Source organism: Numida meleagris, chromosome 3 (genome assembly GCF_002078875.1).
Source record: "Numida meleagris isolate 19003 breed g44 Domestic line chromosome 3, NumMel1.0, whole genome shotgun sequence".
In the NCBI taxonomy this organism is placed as follows: domain Eukaryota; kingdom Metazoa; phylum Chordata; class Aves; order Galliformes; family Numididae; genus Numida; species Numida meleagris.
The window spans coordinates 23955581-23967682 of record NC_034411.1 but is presented as its reverse complement, the minus strand read 5'-3'; the positions used below and the strand labels follow the sequence as shown (position 1 = coordinate 23967682).

Sequence of the window (12102 nt, the reverse complement as noted above, 5' to 3'; positions counted from 1 at the left end):
AGGGAATCCAGTTGCTAGATTTTCCACAAAATGAAATGAAGAAAATTACAAAATTTTGTCAGAATTATATTGTGACTCTCAAGATAGCCCTTTCAAAGCCATTTCATTTGTGCTCGTAAGAAGCTTAGAGTGCTAGTGTTCAGACTTCCCTATTCATTGGTGTCAGATAGGCAGCTCTCCTCTTCATTCATTGCCTTTAAGAATTAAATTATTCCGATTTAAACATTTGGTATGGGACTGCCACAAGCACTCAAGCACAAACTCTTGCCCCAGCACTGAAAGTGTCCATGCAGATTGTGAGATCTGGGGTATTAACCCTGCCTGGCTTTAGAGTACAATTCACTCTGAGTATTCAGATGTCCTCTCCCCATCCCTCATGACAATGATAGTCCAAGCTATTTCATCTATCCATTAGATTTTGTCTTTTACAGAAGTTCATGTAGGAGGTGGAGACTAATGAATATTTGCAGTAGACTTAACAGGTACTGCAAAACTACTATTGAAGAAGAAAGGAATTAAGCCAAGTCTAACTGCTTTTAAAACCACACTCTTACAAGGAATAAATACATCTCTGTTTGCAAAACAGAAACTCAATCTAAAAATTCCATAAAAAATTACAACTTTGCTTATTCCAGGAAAGCAGAATGGTAGAGCTCTCAAACTATATTCCAAATGTTAAAGCCAAATCCCCTGTGAGATGCTGAATTCCTGTATTGCCAGTAAAGAACTAGTGGGAAGTAGTTATTTCCCATGCAGATAACTTTAATAGCTGCTAGTGCACAGAATATTAAAACTTCTAGGAATTAAATGTTCAACTTTTCAGAAATTACATAAAGAAATGAAGAACCACTGAAGCAGAGCTCTCCAAGAGACTGAATTCTTTTTGTTGTGTGTACTTCAAGCAGGCAAAACAATTTCAGCAACGGTGGAAGCAACATACTAAGCCCTCAGGCTGGTGGCATTTTCTATGCTGTATGCCACAATATAAATTTGCTTTAATTTATTTGCTTTTAATCTTACCAATTTTGGTAAGATTGGAATGGAGGCTATACCTTAATGATGTAGGAGACTGCAAGTCTTTTGATGTGTGTGTGTAGTGGTGGGGAGTAAGATTGGAGACTGATAATTTTATAGTTCTTATAAATTACTTCAGTGTTGTGCTCTCCAGCATACTTCCTCTTGAGGGAAAATAAGCAGTTCCTGCTTTCGTAATCAATTTACCCATAAAAGTTCAGATCAGACACAACATCTGGTTTGCAGAAAAATTTTCTTTTCCCAAGGAAAAACTGAATTAGTCTTTTATAAATGATTCAACAGTATTGATATTACAATCTGAGCAGAAATAAACATCATAAAACTACCAGACAATAAACACACTTATAGAATCACGGAAAAGAATCATAGAATCACCAAGGCTGGAAAAGACCTCCAAGATCACCTAGTCCAACTGTCCACCTACCACCAATATTTTCCCACCAAACCATGTTACTTAGTACCATATATACGCGTTTCTTGAACACCTCCAGGTATGGTGACTCAGTTACTATACTGGGCCTGTTCCAGCACCTGACCACCCTTTTGGAGAAGAAATCTAATACCCAGTCTGAACCTCTCCTGGTGCAGCTTGAGGCCATTCCCCTCTAGTACTATCGCTAGTTACATGGGAGAAGAGGCTGAACCCCACCTCACCACAACCTCCTTTCAGGCAGTTGTAGAGAGCTGTAAAGTCTCCCCTGACCCTCCTTTTCTCCAGACTAAAAATCCCAGTTCCCTCAGCTGCTCCTCATAAGGCCTGGGCTCTAGATCCTTTATCATCTTTGTTGCCCTTCTCTGGACGCACTCCAGGGCCTCAGTGTCTTTCTCGTAGTGAGGAGTCCAAAACTGAGCACAGTACTCAAGGTGCAGTCTCACCAGAGCTGTGTACAGCGGGACGATCACCTCCTGCTCCTGCTGGCAACACTATTTCTGATACAAGCCAGGATACCAGTGGCCTTTCTTTGGCACATCCGATCAGAGGATCCCCCTAAAAGGAGCATTTGCTTCATCTGTTCCCGAGATGGTGCTGCATACAACAATCCCACATCAAGGTAATGAACAGATTCAAACCTGAGGGTGACAGTGTCACTAACTATAATGTAGTTTTTATCATTTTTAAATCTGGATGATATATTCTGAAATTTCATTTGATGTGTGGCATTTGTGAAAAGTTTGCAGTCTTTGCTAGGCTGGAGACAAGATGTCTGGGTAATGAGTCAGTTCATGACAGGTCAGCTTCAAAAGCTTAATCCAAATACAGCTATTAAGCACTAAAAATTTCAGTAATTGATTTAAATTATTTCAGAGTGGAGCGAGGTCATACAGAAAAGCAATATGATGGCATGCACCTCTCAAGTTTGCAAAATTACATGGTCCCATTGAGACCAGTGATGTCCCCAGAACTCTCTTACCTTGTTTGAACTGAGAAACACCCCAAATTCCTCAGTCCTATAAAAAGTTGATTATCTCTGTGTAGTTTTATCACATTTGGCTTACAGTAATACAGTCTTGGCTGCATAGGCTATCCCTGATTCATAAAATAATGGCAGTGAAAAAATCAATAGAATTTAAAGCCTTGAGTTCAAAAAAAATCACAGTAACTACTCCTTCCTTTCCCTTCCACTTCCCTAAAGAACTGTTTTCTTGATGAACAAATGATAAACTTTTTTTTTGTAAATCAACAAGTTTTAACCTTCTCTGATTTAAAACTATCTGTAATGCCTGGAAAGCAGAAGTACACATGGGAACAGGAGATCTTTCTCTCACCATGGGAGCTCTTGTAGGAAGATGCAGAACCATGACTGCAACAGGAGCATGAAAATTAGTAATGCTGCAGCTCTAAGTCTTGCAATACTGAAAAATGTCAGATGACTAGAAAGAGGGCAGAAGTTGGAACAGAGGGACTTTACAACAAAATGTATTGCGAATAGTGATACAAAGTTCATTAGCACCAGAGGTAAGTGCAAGACGTGGAGCACATGCTGCACGAAGCAATGCTAACAGGAAAAGTAACAGCACAGTGAATTTCTCACTAATGCACTACACTCTGATCCAGGCACACAGGGAAGAAATTCATCTCTGACTGTATTCCAAGTCTGGGCAAGATCTAGATAACATCTGCCAAGACTCACTTAGCTGAAAGATAGAAGCTTGATGGAGCAAACCGCATCAACTTGCAGCAATGTGCACGGCTCAACACTCATACATGTATTAATATACAAATGCATATTTGCACTAGGACAAAACAGACATTGGTATTTTGACTTTTTTTTAACCTGCTGGTAAATAAGTATTTCATTTTTGTGCATTTCATTTCCTGTGTTAAACTTATGTGCAAGCAAGTACTTAAATAAGGTTCAAGTTAAAGTGCTGTGGTGCCCATGAGATGGTATAAGAAACTTGAAACTTGTTTTACTGAAAGTTAGCAGGACAAACTCAGATGTGCTTGTTTCCTTTTGACACCGACAACATACTTGAGCTTCCACAGCTAACTGCCCTAAAGAACCGGCCCTCTATTTATTTTTTTTAAATTGTTTTTATCATGCACACTAGATGGTGCTAAAGTTAAAAAATGAGTGGCAATGAGTTCCATAAACTTTGCATGAGATTACAAAAATCCACGTTCTTCCCTGACAGTACGTCTAACAAGAAATCAGGAAAATATGCCTATTTACCTGAGTCTCCTTAGTGCTGATCATAAAGCATTTTACTAAAATTGTACTTCACTGACTTGCTTCATAATTACTACTGATTTTTCATTGCGTATTTATGAAAGTTTTGCAGACAGCCACTTGTAGCATCCTGCACTACTGAAAGCTGAATGAATTTCGTGAATGTAAGTACACTGCTACGAGGGCCACTCTGAAAGTATTGCCTCCTATTTTATTGTGTTGGCCATCAAGGTCAGAGGTGGATATTGGTGATACGGCAGTGGAGACTGAACCTTCCCCCCAGTATTTCATTACATTTTCTTGCCATGTGACAGATGGCAGCAGAGGGGCAGTCTGACACAATGGTGTCTGACATGGAAGTGCATATGAAGCAAAGGTGTGTTACTGAATTCCTCCCTGTAGAAATAATTGCACCCACTGACATTCATGGAAATTTATTGAATGTTTCTGGAGACCAAACAGTGGATGTGAGCACAGTGAGGAGGTGGGTGGTGCATTTCAACTGTGGCGATAGCGATGTGAGAAACAAGCCATGTTCCATACTGCCATGCACAGCTGTTATGCCATGAAATGGGTCAGCTGATCCATGCGAGTCAGCTAGTGGTGGTGACTATGTAGAAAAACAATGTTTAGTAGCTGAAAATATGCTCTATCGAATAGAGTTATTGTGTTCTTTGTATCAGTTGTAGATTTCATTGAATAAATAAATAAATAGGAGGCATTACTTTTGGAGCAACGTACGTACAAACAACATAGAAAATCCATTTCTTCAGCCATCAGAAATTCAGTATCTGTGTTCATGACAGTATTGTCCTGAGGAAACATCTGAAAATAGGATTATTTCTTTCTCAGTGATCATATTGGATTAACCTATTAGTTTATGGAAAAGTTATCATATCACTTGACATTTCAAACAGATATATTGTACCAAATATGTTTCTGACCTTTACACTAGCTGTAGTCTGAGTGTTGAGCAAGTCAGGCTCTTTTCAAGCAGCACTGAGAGAAAGGACTAAGCAATTCAATGTCTACACTTTTTAATAGGTATCCGGTCCTGGCTGGAGACTGATAGATACTTCTGAATTGGCTGTGATTGAACAAGAGTGGTCTCAATCAGGCACAAGTGAGAACTCAGAATAGGTGAGGAAAAGACACAGATGTCAATGCTGGATTAGTCACAGGCAGATAAATGCAGGCAGTCAGAAACACAGATCCTCAAATCAGACTGATTGCATTGCATTGATTGATTTGAGATCATTTCTACTTTTTTCAATAACCTCATGCAGTTATTTATTTCTGCAAGGTTAATAATTCTGTGGTAAAGCCAAAGGCTGAGTTAGGTTGTGGACAGATGTCTTCTTCCAGATGTACCTATGTAGCTAAAGATACCACTGAACTGAGCTGTTTGTTTTCCATGGCCATCGGAGCTCTCTCTGCTCCCCTCCCTCCTTGTTAGTGGAGTCCCTTCAATCATCTTTCTTTCATTTCAGAAAACACCATGTAGTTAAGCCTGAGTTTCAGGCTGATTTTGAAGCAGAAAACTGCAGAGGCCATGCTATTCTTTCTGCTGAGAGAGGGCAGAAACCCCCATCAGAGGATCAGCAATGAGTAGCTGTTCCAGGGTGACATCTTCAATCAGCATGAGAATTAAAGTGAACACCAACCCCACAGCCTTAGCCCAGTACAGCTACCAGCTCCACTTTTGGAATGTTTTTTCCAGAATTGCAAACCAATGTTCTAGGGAAAAGGAGGTAGGAAGCAAATTAATTGAATTTTACAGAACTTCACAAATCCCTCTAAATATTTGCACAAAACCTGAAAGTGACCTTGATTCTTTTTAGCCCTCACCTGCTGCTTTGTCACAGTTCAGCTGAAACAAACAAACAAACGACTCCAATCTGCTGGAAATAACAAAAGGCAAGAGAGTGTCAAGGGCTATTTGCACAAAGAGAACTGTGCAATAAAGAAGTTCATAAAATCATGAGCAAAGTTCACCTTTATCCTCTACAAATAACGTTTCAACTTCCCTCTGTATAATGAAAAAAGTAATGTTTCATCCACATAGAACCATCCAGTACCTTTCAGTATATTATACTGTCTTTTTGCTATGGTGTGAAAAAAAAATTAAAAAGCTGTGAAGAGGAATCAGCCTAGATTTAAATGTAGGGAGACCACTAAGAGATAGTCATCCTCCCCTGTCCCTTGATTCAGAACAGAGGAATGCACCCTCTTCTTACCCGTGTCACATAACAGTGCACCTGTAAAAACTGCTGTGGTGACTCCTTCTCCTGCATCCAGGGCTAGGACAACTCTGTCTCCTCCCAGGTTCTGAATCTCTCTCTCTTTTTTTAAGTGAATATCACAGGCACTTCTGCAAAGCTATACATCTTTAAAAGCTCTTTTTTTTTTTTTTTTTTTAATAATTGGAGGAAGATATTAGCCCTAACCTAAAGAGCTTACACGCTTAGCATACAATCCTGATTCAGGATTCTTTATTAACTTCAAGAGGATTTGCACAGATACAGGACGCTGACCATAAGGCCCTTTCTAGAAGCATCATGCGACTATGGAGATTAATTCTACGGTTCCTATGGTGAGAGTGGGATTTTTTGGAACATCCCCAGAGAGGATAACTGATCTACTCAGGAAATAATTTCTCTGTCTGTGCAACTATACGGTCTCATACGCTATTCCCAGATTTTGAACAAACAGACACTTGAATGGGAGAATGAATGCAGAATAACACTTCTCTTATTGAGAATTGTTCCCACAAGAACAGAGGTTCAGAGCGTGCTGTTACAGACAGCGCCTCACTGGGCTGTCTTAATTTCAGCGATGTTTTCACTCTGGTTTTAGAACCATGTATGTAGGTTGGCCCAGATGGGCAGAAGGCTGAAATCAAATCAGCAAAATGAAAAGAGCTAATGAATCAGGTTTTCTCAAATTAACTGCTACTTAAAAATAATAAGCAACTGCAATTGATTCTTATGAGTGCATCAAGGGAAGATGGAGAAAATCCAGAGCTAGACAGTCACTTCATTTATATTCTTCTACTGCAATCTATCAAATTTAATCCACACAAATAGTAAACAGAAGAAAGCTACTCAGCATTCAAGTAGCAGGTCTAATTAGAGTCTGGCAAGGCATGCTTAATAGACACACTTGAGCCAAATCCTGAAGCAGAACTCCTTTAAGCCTCAGAGAAGGATAAAAAGCCAAATAGGTTGAGATCCCAAGTTTGCAGCAAGCTCCTGACTTTAGAACAGACAATACACAATAGCGGCTCCAAACACCCTAGGAACTGAATAGATTTAATACATTAGTCTTGGATTAGCATTCTGTTTGGCCAGTTTTGGCCAACATTATCTAGGTACATTGCCCTCCACCCTGGTAGGTACAAATTTGTGATTTTGAAGACCATCATATTTCAAGCAAGACCTGAGCATCTCAGATTCATCTTTATCAGTAAAGGAAAGACCAAAATAAAGAAAGGTGTAAGGGAAAGAGTAATAGAAGATAAAACAGCCTTAAACTTGAAAATGATGGAGGGCTGAGGGAGCAAAAACTTCTAGGTGCTTATAGCATCTTCTTATTTATAATCTTCCTTGAAATCATTCTGAAAAGTAAGTTAAAAGTCATAGATAGAAGTGAGGGTTTAAGGAAGCAAGCATGGCAGGATTAGGGGGCCTGAACTTAGAAGAGGAGTGGATCCAAATAAGCCATTAAATAAGAGGGCTGGTGCGTATTCTGGTTATGCAGCGGTGGAATGGGAGCACCTCCAGAGTCCTCAGCTAGTCTCAACTATTTCTTAAGCTCCAAATTTCATCCTTGCCAAGAAGCCTGCTTTAGCCACAGAACAAGAGATTTTCTTTAACTATGCCTTAACTGTGTACAGATTGCAGGATGGAGTCTAGCCCCCTTGAAAGACCAATCAATACTTTGCTCACTATTGCAACTAGGAAAAAAAAGCACTAGGGCTGGATTAACAAAGGGCTAGAAAAGAGTCAGGCTCCTGCAAGCAGACCATGGACACAGCTGCCTTAGGGATTAAATGCATATTCTAAGGATCAAACCCATTCAGCATAACTTTGCTTAGATTCACTGTCTGACAAGAGATTAAAACACCAATGGAAATCTAGATAGCTCTCCCCCTGAATCAATGCATTTCTCTGTACAAAGCAGTGCTCCCAACTCTGGAAACTCTGTGGGGAAATAGTCTACTTTGTCTCTGTTTTTTAATGACTGCAGAAAAGTTAAAACTTTAAGAAAAAAATCACACACATTCTAAGTGCCCAGCCAAATGAAGGAAAGAAAACAAATGTGGAATCATTCATCCCTCAATTTTCATTGCATCTGCTCCAATAAATTATTTTAGCAGTTCCTTCTCCCATTATGCAACTATGAGGCTGAGGAAATGGCACAAGTGGAGCAGTTTGATGAATGCAGTAAAAGCAAACACAGAGAACTGGGAAGAGAAAGGACCACTTGAAGGATGGCCCAGTCCTTCAGCCACGGATGGTTACAGCCATGTAACAAAAGAAAATTATATCCAGTGACCTATTATGTTATGTCATGCTATTTTAAGCTTGTATATGCTTTACTTACTTTTTAGCTTCACAGAAATAAAAGTCCCTTTATCGCTACTACTACCTGGAATGTTCTTTTATGTGCCTAAGCAGAAAACATTACAGAAAGAGCCACGTTTAGCCCAAAGGAGATGCAAGCTGCTTCCTCCACATTAATGAAACTATTGATTCACATTAAGGGGCAGAAAATCTCCAAAGTAATAATAAAACTAGCACGCAGGGACTAGGGGGAAACCACCCCTGCTAACAAATTAGGGAGTCACCATCCTTTTCCATCTCACTGAAGACTAGATTTTGGGAGGAGATTCTGCAGCCATGAATCTCTAACTTGATAGGAAGAGAAGCAGCATCAAAATCTGGCTCTAATTCTTTCCTCTCGTTCTCTTGCTTTAGGCAATAGAGACTGAAATTTATTTCATGCAGGAGATTTTTGTTCTTTACAAGGTTCTATCAAACCAGTTGAAAACAAATGTGCTCATCACATAATATCACTGACCTAATATCAATTCTAGTGCTGGAGGAGCCTTCCAGCTACACAAACTGGACTTTGATTTGAGTGTTTATTTCAAAAACTTATCGGTCAGAGACAGTGCTTTGCCCTGACATCTAGATGTTACCATAATATCAGTAACAAATAGATTTCATTTTCATAAAGTTCCCCTGCTTAACTTACAAAGAATACACATTTAAAAGGTAAACAGATGATGCATGTAGGTCTCTCCAGAAGTAATGCCCCCTATTTATTTCCATGGAAACTACAACAGATACAAAGGGCACAATAATACCACATGATAGAGCAAATTCTCAGCTACAAAACACTACTTTTCAACATAGTCATCACCATTAGCTATGCATTTTCACCAGCGATGAACGAGAGCCGGCATGCCAGGCTTGTAAAAATCGGCACCAGTGGAATTGATGAGTATCTCGGACCTCCTGCTTTTTGAGTACAGCTTCTTCTAAGCTTGGTTAAAGAGATGCCAATTTTCCCAGCTTTACCAACATAAAACTGTACCCAGAGATCATCTCCTCCTCACTACCATTGTTGCTCACTCAACAGGACTGATATATGTGATTTATCATCTCAAATAAACCCAAACGCCATAGAACTTGGAATCTGCATAGACCTCTTGGCAGGAGAGGACAAAAAAGATGATCCATTCTAATGCAGACACTTGAAACAAAATTTAGAGACGTCTTCAGGATAGATGGGGCAATTAGGAGACGGATAGAATTGCCTTGGACAAACCTACGAAGAAGCAGTCCTGATAGAATCCCAATGTATGGATCGCCTCTGCAAAAAAAAAAAAAGAAAACAACACCTATCCAACATATTTGAAGAAATTATTTTGGATCTTAGTAAAGAAAACTATTCAGTTTATGTCCCATATTCTCATAGAAGTCACCAGTTCTAGGTGCTACCAAATTAAAAACAGTGTAAGTTTTCAACACTAATACTGACCTGCAAAGTTCAGATGCCAGTGTCAGTGCATTGGAGACTATAATGCACACTGTAACTTTTAGCACGTGGTCCTTTTGCCTAGATTTCAGTTCAATCCTAAGACATTTTTCTAGTTTCAATACAATGAACAATACCTCATGTTTCTCTGTCTCTGTCTTCCAGATCTTTTCTCTTTATCCCCAGACAACTATTTGTGTCTTTAACTCTAGTGCAGTTTTAAAAGTTCATCAGATTTCAGTTTCTTGTTTACTGAATAGCCTATAAGATAGTGTCAGTGTAGAAATTTTGTTTCCTGCAAAAAGGACCAAGAGTCACAAAGCTTGTACGCAAACACTTTAATGCAAATCAAACAGTAATATATTTCATTCTAAGGTGCTCCACATCCTCAAATATTCAGCATTGATCCTCCCAGTTTTACCATTCCTTTGAGAAATTCATTTGCAATCTAAAGAAGAGAGTCTTAACAATGACAGCTTTTTATGCTTCTCTTTTTTATTTAATTTTCAATACTGTATTTCAACAACAATTGTTAAGCCTTTATGAGCAACAGAAGCATTCTTTGCAAATCTGTGTTGATCACTGCATAGTACAATCTCAAAACTCTCATCCAAAACCCATGTATTCCAAAATTAGGCTTCCTCCCTCTACATGCAACATTTGAATAAAAAAGTCCTGACTTACTCCAAAAAATTCCACTCTGCAGTTATATAAACTCAGATCTCTTGACACCCACTCTGGTTTATGAAGACACGGGTTTATATAAAAGACCTTCAAGAAAAAATGTAAAACAAAAATATTTTTGCTGACATTTCCAGAGGATTCTAACACTTCCATTACCGTAGCAGTGCACATATACAAATACACTGTGTCCTCTATGTTGTACTTTGTAATATAATATTTCTGAAGGAGTATAACTGTTCTCTACACAAGGCTGTAAGATATTATGCTGTGACTATATCAGAAACTACTATGCAGCCATTCCATTTCATTCGTAACTTAATAATTAGGAAAGTGCCTAGGTTAAAATGATATTTATAAAAAAAACTTGCTTCAGATTAATAAAAGGTATACATCTTGTAAGTGCAGATTCTGATTCATTTTTTCTACTCTTTTGTTCTTCATTTCATTTTCAATCCTCATTTTTTCATACCATGCTGCAAGTTTTGAACTATAGAAACAAATATTTGCTTTTGATCAAAACAAAAAAAACAATGTAACGTGGTTGAAATGTCACCAATGTATTTCAAGTATTTCCAGACTTCATTTTTCCATCCTACATAACTAAAACTTCCTTGATCAAGAGTAGCCTTCAAAAATAATCTGAAATATACCCTAAATATTTCAAGAGTGCAGAATAGCTATATACTTGAAATTGGCAACATGGACATTTTGAATTTCAGTACAATCTTCCTCTTCTTTATATGAGACCTCTGGACTCAAAAAGAGCTCATATTTTGCGCAGTTTTTGAACTCCATAGTCGTAAAAGGAGAGGCAGTTTTTCAGATAGCTTTCTTATTTAGCTAACAAGAAAATAAATCATGTTGCAAACACAGTGCTGAAGCTGCCTAGATTATCTTGCTCACATCCATGGTAAGAACTGAATGTCTTGTCCTTGCTTCTGAGGCATATGTTTATACTCAGTGTCATTGTTGATGACTGAGATATCTTAGCTAGGTTTAAAATAACTAGCTTGAGAAGCTTGATAAAAACAGTATTGTGGATATACTGTTATAACTTATACGGGAATGTGGCATCTTTGCTCAAGGCCAGTAGGAAAAAAACCAAACTTTAACTCAACAGACAGCATGGAATTGCAAGACGCTGTGGAAAGAACTGCCACAATTTCTACAGAAGTTTACATTTTTATGCCCAAACCAAGCAGGAACACATTTTCACCTAATCTTCCACTGATGCTTTCTGTTGAAATTCACAGCTAAATTCTGTATCCAACCCTGGAGAACACCTTGCAGGAAGGGTAAGGTTGTGAGAGAGCAGGTAAAGACAAAGGTGCGATACGCGGCGTGCAGTTTCTCTGTGCACCATGTGCATTTTAGAGGAAGGAAGGTCTCCATGCAGCTGCATGCAAAGCAGTTTGAGGATGGACCAGAATTTATTTCAGTGAACAGTCTCCACCGCCTTACCCGCCCCAAGGGTTGGCTGTTGGCTATTGCAACCTGTAGCACAATTCTGCCAGGCAGGGTCACAGCATTACTACCAGTGCTTCCTGACGAAGCTGCAAAGGAGGACTCTTCCTTACCTTGGATGCTTGATGTAGAAGATAACTGCATCAAGCTGCATAACAGGGAGTCATGTTATGAATCTCTCGCTCCTCAGAGGAAAAGAAGA

At 38.9% G+C, this 12102-nt stretch overlaps 1 protein-coding gene across 17 annotated transcripts in view; it reads right to left on the bottom strand.

The window, feature by feature from the left end:
- Positions 1-12102, bottom strand: part of MTA3 (metastasis associated 1 family member 3) — a 696451-nt gene that overhangs the window by 563150 nt on the left and 121199 nt on the right. The window lies entirely within an intron of this gene.